At 39.9% G+C, this 12163-nt stretch overlaps 1 protein-coding gene across 13 annotated transcripts in view; it reads right to left on the bottom strand.

Annotated features, from left to right (window-relative positions):
* The window catches only part of DOCK9 (dedicator of cytokinesis 9), a 139699-nt gene that overhangs the window by 96430 nt on the left and 31106 nt on the right, over positions 1 to 12163 (bottom strand). The gene's annotated exons all lie outside the window — the stretch shown is intronic.

Here is a 12163-nt window from a genome sequence, read left to right as displayed (position 1 = left end):
AGTGCAGCATTTTTCTGAATGAAGCAGAGAGTGTTTGAGGATTGGGGCATCCATAGAGATATCAAGGTACTTGCTTATAAAGCTATTATCCTTCCAACCCTTTTATACACCTGCGAAACGTGGACTGTCTACAGATGTCACACTCAACTCCTGGAACAGTTCCATCAGCATTGCCTCCGAAAAATCCTGCAAATCTCTTGGGAAGACAAGCAGACAAATGTCAGCATGCTGGAAGAAGAAAGGTCCACCAGCATTGAAGCGATGCTCCTGCACCACCAACTCTGCTGGACTCGCCACGTTGTCCGAATGCGTGATCACTGTCTCCCAAAGCAGTACTATACTCCCTACTCAAGAATGGAAAACAGAATGTTGGTGGACAGGAAAAACAATTTAAAGATGGACTTAAAACCAACTTTAAAAACTGTGGCATAGGCACTGAGAACTGGGAACCCCTGGTCCTTGAGCTCTCTAACTAGAAGTCAGCTGTGAGCAGCAATGCTGCAGAATTCAAAGAGGCACGAATGGAGGGCAAAAGGGAGAAATGAGCCAAGATGTTGGCACATCAAGCCAACCCTGACCAGCACTGCCTTCCACCTGGAAACTGATGTCCTCACTGCAGAAGAACATGTGGGTCAAGAATAGGTCTCCACAGCCACCTATGGACCCACCATCAAGACACTACACATGGAGAACCATCATCCTTGGACAACGAGGGATCGCCTAAGTAAGTAAGTAAGTTTACAAATGCTTATGCTGCCAATTTAAACCTTGAGGTGCTATAACATCCCTTTGCATATTAGTATCCCTAAGAATATCCAGTAGGTGGCTGACATGCCAGACCACAAGGCAACCAGAATAGCAATGGAAGCATTATTTTCCACATTACTAAAACAATGTATTTAGATGGTCTGAGAAATTCTGTCAACACCACAGCCTAAGAAATACCTGAAGCTACAGAACAATATTGGTTCTGCAGTACACTGCTGTTATTGTTGTCATTTACAAAAAATATGAAGGTTATACACGAATGTACATGAGGCTGATGAACCTCATGTATGTGCAGGACTGGTATCCATGGTTTCATTTATCCACATCCAACAGAATGTGTCCTCTCTACGCCTTTTCTTGGTCTTCCAGAGTGACTCTTTGTTATTCTTAGACTTGAAGTCCTTCATCTCAACATTTGGCATATCAATGTGAAGTACTGGACATGCTGTCGTTTAAAAACTTATATACAATAACGTGTGATGTACATATCATACAGTAGAGTCTCGTTTATCCAACATAAACGGGCTGCCAGAATGTTGAATAAGCAAAAATGTTAGATAATAAGGAGAGATTAAGGAAAATACTATTAAACGTCAAATTATGTTATGATTACATTATGATTTTACGAATTAAGCACCAAACATCATGTTTTACAACAAATCAACAGAAAAGCAGTTCAATACACGGTAACATTATGTAGTAATTACTGTATTTACCAATTTAGCACCAAAACAGAGAAGGGTTCTTTCTATCTCTCACCCTGGACTGTGTTGGATAATACAGAACATTGGATGAGTGGAGGTTGGATAAGCAAGACTCTACTGTACTACAAATATGACTGAAGAGTGGTACAAAATACCCATATTAGCTTGAATATAATGCGCCATCGATTGTAATCCACGCCTCAATTTTGAAAGTGCACAATATAAAACAATGAATTTGCCATCAAATGTAATGTGCCAAGCAGTACAGGCATAGAACATTGGGGAGGCAGGTAGCATGAATGAGGCTATTTGGGAAGCCATGCTCTACTTTAGGCCGATGCTGGTGAACCCGCCAGCTTCACACAATCTCTAACTAGCCTCTTGCACAAGGCCTTCTAAACCCCCACTCAGTTTTGAAGGCTTCATGAATGAGGCCAGTTGGGAATAGCATGGGGATGAGCCTAAGGGGGTACAGGGGTGAGATTCCCTGAGGGTTACCTGGGGGGCAGAGAGAGTGATGCTTCCTGCTCCTTTGGCGAGAGAGGCAGCCCATTTGTGGCTTAGTGGTAGCAATGACTGCGTCCCCAACTGGTGGCTCCTCCTCTTTCTACAGGCAGAAACAGAGACCCGAGGAATAGAGGTCCCCTCTCTCCCTGTGTGGCTTCCAAATCCCTCCAGACCTTTTCACGCAGTTGGGTTCATGTACTTTTGTAATTTGGAAGAAGGGCAAGTACAAACCAAAGTTTATTGCACTGATAAAGGAAAAAAATCATTAGTGCTGTGAATCAACTGTGGGTTCTTTAAGTTGATAAGCAATGTGATGGAGAACAATCTCTCTATGCTGCGAAATAGGTTACCTCTGGAATGGACCACCAAAATCCAATTGCCCAAATAGGACAATTAAGACAAATAGGACTCCTTAGCTCAAGGAGGTTGTCTGTAATCCTTATTTGTTGAAGTGCCAAACCTATCACTGCAATTATCTTTGTGAAAACTTTGTATGCTTATTAATCCAAAGATGAGAATGCAAAACTGAAAATTCTAACTTGTGAAATGCTGAAAATGAAGCTGCTCATGATCTGGAAGTTCAGGGTAAGGTAAAAGCTTTCTTCGTTGCTATGGCCAAATACCTGAACAGAATACAATAACTTTGTTTTGAGAATGGCAGATGTTTTATTGAGGCCTTAGAGGGGGCTTGTTGTTTTAGTCCATTAGAAGGATGGTCATACAAAGTGTAGTACAATGTGTGGCAGGAAATGGAATTCTGTTCTGTGACCTATTGAATGACCAAGTAAACTACCATTATGGAAAGCAAAGGTGGGAGGAAATGAATTGAATGGTTTCCAAAGATGGATGCAGTATGAACTTTGATACTAATAAGAGGATGTTAAGTGATAATTGAAAGCAGTCAAAAACAGCATTGTCCTATGAAGAACAGTGCCTAGAAAATATTTTTTTGCTGTTGAGAAAAAGAATTTGATGTCTTCTGACACTGGTAATTGATTATGAGGTGAATGTTTCTTATTGAGTTTTTGGTAGACAGCCAAAGTCATATATTGTATGTGGGAAACTGACTTTTAAAATACCATATTTACTCTAGTCTAATGTGCCATCAAATCTAATGTGCACCTCAATTTTCAACACTCTGAAACAAAAACAAAAAAAAGTATTTGTTGCCAAATGTAATGTGCAACAGCAAAGAGTGCACTCTTTCCAAAGCTTTCAGCAATGGAAAATAAAAGCTTGGGATGCATCTATGCTGTAGAATAAATCTAATTGTCTTGGTTCAATACTGTTGAATCATGGGGGATGTAGTTTTACAAGGTCTTGAGCCTTCTCTGCCAAAAAATACTAATGTTGTACCAAACTACAAATCCCAGGATTACATAGTATTGAACCATGGCTATTAAATTAGAGATGACATCCCACAAATAGCAGCTCCAGGTGCTCCTGAAGCAGCTTCCCTTTTTGCTTTGGCCCAGTACCAAGTTTACCGTATTACACAAATCTAATTTTAGAGAGGTAATTTAGCCAAAAAAGGTGAACACTACATTTGAGTAAATAGAATACTTTTCAATCTGTTTGTAAAGAAAAATATGTTTTTATTGTATTTCTTTTATTGTACACCATTTTGGGAGACCTGATACATCAATATTTTAGTAGGCACATTTCCCATAATTTTAAGAAGATAAATGCTTACTATCCCTGCTTACTGAGGATGAATATTTGTAATCACCAGTTGTTTTGATGGCAATCCACTGCAATAAATCAAAAGGACCATGCTACTGTAAGACTCAAAAAGAATATGTAATAGAATTATGTTCAAGTGTAGGGCTTAAAGCCTTACAAGCTAAATAAATCAGGATAAAAGAAATAGGGATGAAGTGAAACCAAAACAGCTGACTATCAGTTTGTCATAGCTGCTTACAGGAATCACTAATGGCAATGGAATATACAGTGGAGAAGATGACATTAGTCTGTTTAGTTTTAGCCATATTTCAATACTGTTATGAGTATTTTCTGCTTTCCTCAAAACTGTTCAAATGGCAAGCCCTTTGCCACATCTCTGTAACAAGTGGATAGAATAAAAATATATCACTTGCCACGCAAAAGCTGGATTTCTGTTCTTGGGGGATGATATGATGTTCAAATGTCTTCTGTGTACTCAAGGGACTGTAAAAGAGAAACATGGCTGTGACAGCAAGAGAAAGATTGGAGAGCTTCCATGAGGACTTTTACACCACACTGAAGATATTCATGAAAAAGGTAGAGTTTACTTTAACACTTGGCTGTTAGCCATTTCTTTGTATAAATACACATCCGCACAAGCAGTCAAAAATTCCACTTGTTGAAAAAATAGCAGTCATCAGGACTTAAGATCAGAACAACAGCCTGGAATTTTATCGAGGAATAGAGTATGAAAGAACCCGTAAAGTGAAGCCTTATGAAAGAAAACATAGCTGTAATACAAAACACTACAAAGCATCCACATTTCAAAATCTAGGTTTGGAATTTTAAAGATCAATAAAAGTGTCTGCTCATACAAATAACTTAAATTGATAACTGGATATCTTAACAAAAAACAGGACATCTTAAGGAATACATAAAGGTTTTAGAACATACAACATAATTCTGTGTAGAATGACTAGATTGTCTCGAAACTACCATTAGCGATGAATAAAGAATCCTAATTGTCTAGATCACAACTATATAGAAGCTATTTAACTCCAAATAAAAATATATACTGATTTTTCTCAAATACTTCTAATTTTCTTGTTTCTCATTTTAACCTGTCAAGGAGGAGCCCTCAGTGGTGAAGTGGGTTAAAGCACTGTGCTGGCAGGACTGAAGACCGACAGGTCGCAGGTTCGAATCCCGGGAGAGGCGGATGAGCTCCCTCTATCGGCTCCAGTTCTTCATGTAGGGACAAGAGAGAAGCCTCCCACAAGGATGACAAAACATCAGAAATCATCCGGGCGTCCCCTGGGCAACGTCCTTGCAGACGGCCAATTCTCTCACAACAGGAGCGGTTGCTCCTGACACGACAAAAAAAAAAAAAAAACCTGTCAAGGCAGCTAATAAACAATTTTGATGTCCTGAGATGATCTGGGGAGGTTCATCTCACTGTCCTTCCAACCTCACTGGTGCCTCTGGCAATAACATAGGACTGCCTTCTTAGTGGCTGCTCCCTAGTTCTGGAGTACACTTCCTAGAGAGATTAAGACTGGCACCAGTGTTGGATTTAGGACAAAAGAGGCCTGGTGCTAGTGAAATTATCAGCCCCCTTAGGCCTACACTGCCTACTTTGTGGCACGCTCCCTTAGACTATCAATTCTATCATTATGTCTGGAATTGCTCCAAAACAGAATACCTTCCAATTTAGAATTGCACCACATAAGGAAAATCCCTGGACAACAGGACCCTGTGCACACCTAAGCACAATGGTAAATCCAGGACTGACTGGCACCTTCCTTTCTTTTGTGTTGCAGGCAAATGTAGACCTTTTGCTTTTATAGGGTTTATGAGAGCTGATTGCTCAAGGAGACTATGTTGTTTATATTTGCTGTTCTTTTTAATTGTATATGTGTTTGTGTTTGTGTGTGTGTGTGTGTGCGTGTGTATGGCTTAATTATATATTAAACTTTTGTACAATGTAAAAAATAGCCTTATGTGTTTCGGTAACAGGAAGAAAGGAGGGAGGGGAATGTAAAAATTACATTTAAAGAATAGAGTAAGCAAAGTTAAACAGTCAGACAAACTTTATTGAAACAAGAACATAACATAAAGAAGTGCCTACATTTGTGAATAATAATTCTTTATCTTGCTTTGGACATTAATAATTCATAAAATTACTGCAATACTGCAAGGAACTATGACAGAATATATATTCTTTTCTAAATGGATAAAATCATTTTCTCAGGCAGAGCCATTATATGAGACACTGTCTGCTATTTCATCCTGAATGAGCTGTTTGGGAATACAGTCATACTCTGAAATCCTCACAGGTGTTTTGCTTAAAGATTCCATTAAATTGCCAAAAATATATAACTCATAACTTTTAAATACTTAGCTATGAATGTGAGTGTAAGGTCAAAGTATTGCATTCCACAGAGGAAAAGGTTCACATCCTTGAACATCTCCCTTGTTCTCTTGCTTCCTCTACTACACTAAGACAAAGTATGTTCTGCCCAGAAAGGATGAGTATCTACACTGCAAAAAGGTGAAACTTTGTTGCCCAAAGTCTGTAATGTAAAACACTCCAACTTTTCATCTAATGTGGATTTCCACCCATTACGGATAAGAACCAGAAAGTTATTGGCTTCTCAAACACTTGTACTGTTAGCCAAAGATTCTTAACTCCCTTTTCCTGGAGCATCATAGCCAGAGGACAGAACAGAACGAACTAAAACTACAGACAGAGCTGTAGTCCAACTCCCTACATGGAGAGCATAAATATTATTACAACTTTTACATAATCTATCATCAAATGTAGTTATCAAGAAGTCCACCACTGGGGAAGTATAGCTGAGCCATGGCAAGTAGATGAGGGCAAGGTGGCAACACTAATAAACACCTAGACATAGACACTATTTTGCACTTACTACCCACCACTCATTTCTTTTTCTTGTGTCCTTTTTTCCCCAAGCAGTGTGCCAAAAGACACAAAATAAGGCTGTTTCTAATGCTATGGACAGGTCATTGCCAGAACTGGGAACTCCACCAGTTCCTGGGCAGTCAAACAAAAAGTCTAATGAGGGAAGTGCTGTATGAAGAGTGGTGTCTGCTTCTTTTGCTTCACAGCAGAGAACAATTTCAGACTTTACAAGAAACAAACAGTGGTTGACAGCTAAACAGATGTGTATGCTGCAAAGAGATATCTCCAGTGGTTAGAAAGGAACACCAGCAGAGTAATATTTGAGTGAGAAAAGATGAAGAAACCATTTTAGGGAGGAGAGCCACATTAGTTCTATGATCTATGTTGTGTTTCATAGAATCATAGAATCAAAGAGTTGGAAGAGACCTCATGGGCCATCCAGTCCAACCCCCTGCCAAGAAGCAGGAATATTGCATTCAAATCACCCCTGACAGATGGCCATCCAGCCTCTGTTTAAAAGCTTCTAAAGAAGGAGCCTCCATCACACTCTGGGGCAGAGAGTTCCACTGCTGAACGGCTCTCACAGTCAGGAAGTTCTTCCTCGTGTTCAGATAGAATCTCCTCTCTTGTAGTTTGAAGCCATTGTTCCGCGTCCTAGTCTCCAAGGAAGCAGAAAACAACCTTGCTTCCTCTCACATATTTATACATGGCTATCATATCTCCTCTCAGCCTTCTCTTCTTCAGGCTAAACATGCCCAGCTCATTGAGCTGCTCCTCATAGGGCTTGTTCTCCAGACCCTTGATCATTTTAGCCGCCCTTCTCTGGACACATTCTAGTTTGTTCACAACTAGTCAAAAAGATCAGATCCAAATGAAGATCCCACTTTCTTCCATATGTTATTGCTATAAAAAGTGACATTCTGTGGTAAGTATCACAGGCAAGAAACCCAAACAATTTCAATAGCTGCAACATAACTCTAACAAGGCCTCCGGAAGGTGCTAGTGGGGCATATAGGAATTTATTTAGAGAGACTGTCCAGAAAAAAATACATGAAAAAAATCTTGGGAGGAGATTCCAAAGGTTTTTCCCCAGGAAAATATTCAATATGAATTATTGAATATTTTATTTTAGATTAATAAATAATATGCTTATGACAAGATGTTCGCATATACTTCCCGCAAAAATCTTACTAAAAGTTATATAACAGGAAAACTTTTATGTAAGACTATGTGCACAATCAGGTAATTGCAATCCCTGTCTTGACTTCCTTTTCCTATTTCTTTTTAATGAAAAGTGCTTTATGTGTACTCGACAAAAATGAAAGACTTGAAGAGACAACCAGTTTTCTTTGTTTTGCTAAACCTTCTCTTTTTACTGCTTTTTATTCCTGATCTTTATACACTGGAAAATATTAAAATGTTCTTTATAGTTCAGGACACTGTACTTTCATTAGCAATGTAAAATAAAGGCAATCATGTATGATAGATATCAACTTTCTGTCATGTCATGCTTTTTTTGAGAAACTGCAAGTCGCTTCTGGTGTGAGAGAATTGGCCGTCTGCAAGGACGTTGCCCAGGGGACGCCCACATGTTTTAGATGTTTTACCATCCTTTTGGGAGACTTCTCTCATGTCCCCGCATGGGGAGCTGTAGCTGACAGAGGGAGCTCATCCACACTCTCCCCGGATTCGAACCTGCGATCTATCAGTCTTCAGTCCTGCTAGCACAAGGGTTTAACCTTGTCATGCATGCAGTGGGTATTTCATCATTCAGTTGCTATCCAGAAAACATTTACCATTTATCTCATACAAATGACAAACTGAAAATCTGTGTTATTACTGTAGTGTCAAAGGCTTTTCATGCCATACAGTCTGAAAAGATAGATTTACAGAAGAAAATGTATAGTTTCCAACTTCCTATCTGTTCTTCCTGACAAAGTTCAGTTTTAGACTTTGTACACTGTTCTAGCTAATGAATACCTTTACTTCTATGGCATGGCTAGACCACCACATTAAACTTCAGAAATATGTATCATTACACTAAGGAGGACAACTAGTGGAGACCTAGGAGGGATGCCAAAGAACAGTTTTTCCCCAACATGCCCTGATGCAGCTGAAAAGGGTATTTTTGTGGTATTTTGAGGAGGCATAACATTTTAGTATCATGTGATCATAGAATCCTAGAGTTGGAAGAGACCTTATGGGCCATTCAGTCCAACCCCTGCCAAGAAGAAGGAAAAGCACATTCAAAGCATCCCCAACAGATGGCCTTTTACATCAGGAAGTAACCGAAAATGCGTCTTTTTACAACAGGAAGTAACCTATTTAGATCACACACACCTAATTAATGGGATTTGTTAGAACACTAACTTAAAGTTGTCCTGATTTCCGCTGGTCTAGTTGTGCATTGGACAAAAAGGTTATAGCCTAATGAGAATGGTGGTGCCTCTCTGTATCCTAAAGAGGGCTTAGCAGCCAACAAAAACTTAATAAGAACAAACTTTCCACAAAATCATTGGGGGAGGAGGTAGACATACTTGGCATAAAGAAATAATTTAGCATTGAAGACTAAACTGTCTCTCCTGGAACAAAATGCTGGAAGTCGTTCTCAAGAACAAGAGCGTAAGTGAGACAACAAAGGGGGGGAGGGAGAGTGTTACAATGATAATGGGTATATTAATGCATGTTTGGATTGCAACCAAGAGTCAAAATGTGTATATTCAAACTTCTGTCAACTAAAGACTTTCAATGCAGTAGGAGTGATCCAGTGACAGAAGACGATAGGACGCTAATTTTACGGAAATCCCTATATATACTTTCAAAACTGCATTGGAAGCCCCCTTTCCAATCCTCTGAAAACGTTTTTCCAGAGGGACAGAAAATTCTTGAAAGTGTCCCATTTCTGTTGGCGAGAGCGATATTTGTATCCAAACCAGCATTTCTATATAATGTGATTATGTGATGGATCAGTTGGTTATGTACTGGAGAATTGTGGCAATAAGCCATCAAGATGAAACTAAAGATAAGAGGGAAATAATTAAGCTAAACGGCACAGAAGAGAGTTCAAAAGAAATAGAATACCACAGTGTATACACCGACCTCAATCAAACTGAAGCAATATGACAAAATGTACTGCTAACGTAATTTTGTTTTTGTTGAAGCTTCTATGCTGCACATTTCATACAGGGTGGGAAGTAAGAGGAGAATGGCCAGTTTTATAACATTAAGCAAGTCTCCTCTAACTTTCTTTCTAGAATCCTGCACCCTACAAAGAAGGGTCATTTAATCCAATCTGACACAAAGACCTTTACTAATTTACCTGATCATACAGTTATGTAATTATTTGGGGCAAATCAATGGCTCGAAGAAAAATACTGCTGTTTATGAAAACTGCCTGCTTCATCCTAGAAGCACATTTCTATCAAACATTGTCATAAAGATGTCAAATGTGGCATAACAAGTGGGAATAACATTGTTATGAACACTTGTGAATAAGAATTTTTTAGCATTTTAAGTGATTTTGGAGCATGTTTTACATCACTGTTGTTTTGTTAGCCACAAGGAGAAGCAGCAGTGTATATCTCAAGTTACTTGAATTAAATATATATGTGACACTTGGCTTTTAAGTCCTGATTCTTCCCCTCAAAAACGGCCCATTCCCCCAGGTCTTCTCTTTTAAGATACAATACAAAAGAGGCAATTTTCACAATTACTCAGGGGGAGGACTCCGTAACATTTAAAATAAATATTTAAGATTCCATGTGTTTTTAGAAATGAAACAGCTTCAAGCTTCTTAAATGTCATTTACAGTACTTTTTTATTTTATTTCTGGTGCCACTTCCGAATGACAGTGCCGGAACTGCTAGCAACAACACAAAGGGTTAGGGTTAGGGCTAGGATACAGTATATGTGGTTTGTTGGACTATGACTCTAGATACCAGGGGTGTATCTACACTGACCTATCCCTGATCTGATCTGGCATAGAATATGCATGACTAGCCCCAGGATGATTTATACCAGGGGTCCTCAAACTAAGGCCCGAGGGTCGGATACGGCCCACCAAGGTCATTTACTCAGCCCTCGCTCAGGGTCAACCTAAGTCTGAAACGACTTGAAAGCACACAACAGCAACAACAATCCTATCTCATCAACCAAAGTTTATATTTGTTAACATTGTTCTTCATTTTAATTATTACATTGTTTTAAAGTGTTATTTGTATACAAATAAGATATGTGCAGTGTTCATTCATGTTTTTTCAAATTATAATCCAGCTCTCCAACAGTTTGAGGGACTGTGATCTGGCCCTCTGTTTAAAAAGTCGAAGGACCCCTGGTTTATACACCCACCTTGCAGCTTGCCCAGTGGCACCAAATCCAATCAGCACTGCCAGACAGACACCCCTACTGCTCCTCCTGTTCTATGTGTTGCTGCAGTCTCCGAGTCCAACTGGGGTCCTGCCAGTAGGCAGTTACCTGCAACGTTATCAACTGGGATGCCAGAGCACTAAGGGAAGGGGTGAGGAGTAATCGTCCTCCTCTCCCTACTCCCTTCTCCAATCATCTTAGCGTCCCAGCTAATGTTGAGACAGACATCTCCAGCTCATCCCCTGTTTGGGTATCAGCCAGCACACCAACGACTTAAATCTAGAAATAGTTTTCTAAGATCTACAGAGACACTCGCTGGAACACCTCAGCAAGCGAGAGTCCAAAAGTGGCAGGTTCAAACCCAGAACCTCAACCAAAGGCTGATACCAAATGAGAGACTCCCCCCTGGGCACACAGAGGACTGGACAACTTGGAAGGCGCTGAACAGACTGCGCTCTGGCACCACAAGATGCAGAGCCAACCTTCAGAAATGGGGCTACAAAGTGGAATCCTCGACATGCGAGTGTGGAGAAGAGCAAACCACTGACCACCTGCTGCAATGCAACCTGAGCCCTGCCACATGCACAATGGAGGACCTTCTTGCAGCAACACCAGAAGCACTCCAAGTGACCAGATACTGGTCAAAGGACATTTAATCAACTACCAAACTCACAAATTTTGTATTTTGTCTGTTTGTTTGCTTTGTTATGTTAGAAATGTAATATAATCGACTGGTTGCCCTGACACAATAAATAAATAAATAAACAAACAAACAAATAGCTAATGTTGAGCAACCAGCAGGATCCATGTCATGCCCAGACACCGCCACGACAAGGAGAATGGGAGGAGACGGTAAGTGCATCCCATGCCATTGAGCCACCCGGATCCAAGAAATACAGGATGGCCATGTAAATTGTCACCACCAGTTCCATCATGGGCCCAAATTCACAGGTTACCACCCACAACTTTTGTTAATACGGGTAAGGTGGCCTTGCTTCACATCACCCTGGATCAGCCACCATGGAGCAGATTTGGTGCCCTTTGAATTTCGGCTTGGCCATGGGAACCCATTGAATGACCTTGGCAAAATCACATTTTTTTCCACATCAGAGGCTGTTAGAATACACAAATTCAGCACCAATTTATAACATTTAAATTCTGGTTCTCACTGGAAATGTGATAAAGTACATTATTTGTAAATCTTAATCAGAACCAAATCTGATCCATAACT

Source organism: Anolis sagrei, chromosome 3 (genome assembly GCF_037176765.1).
Source record: "Anolis sagrei isolate rAnoSag1 chromosome 3, rAnoSag1.mat, whole genome shotgun sequence".
NCBI lineage: Eukaryota > Metazoa > Chordata > Lepidosauria > Squamata > Dactyloidae > Anolis > Anolis sagrei.
The sequence above is the reverse complement of the archived record's forward strand: the minus strand, read 5'-3'. Positions and strand labels throughout refer to the sequence as shown.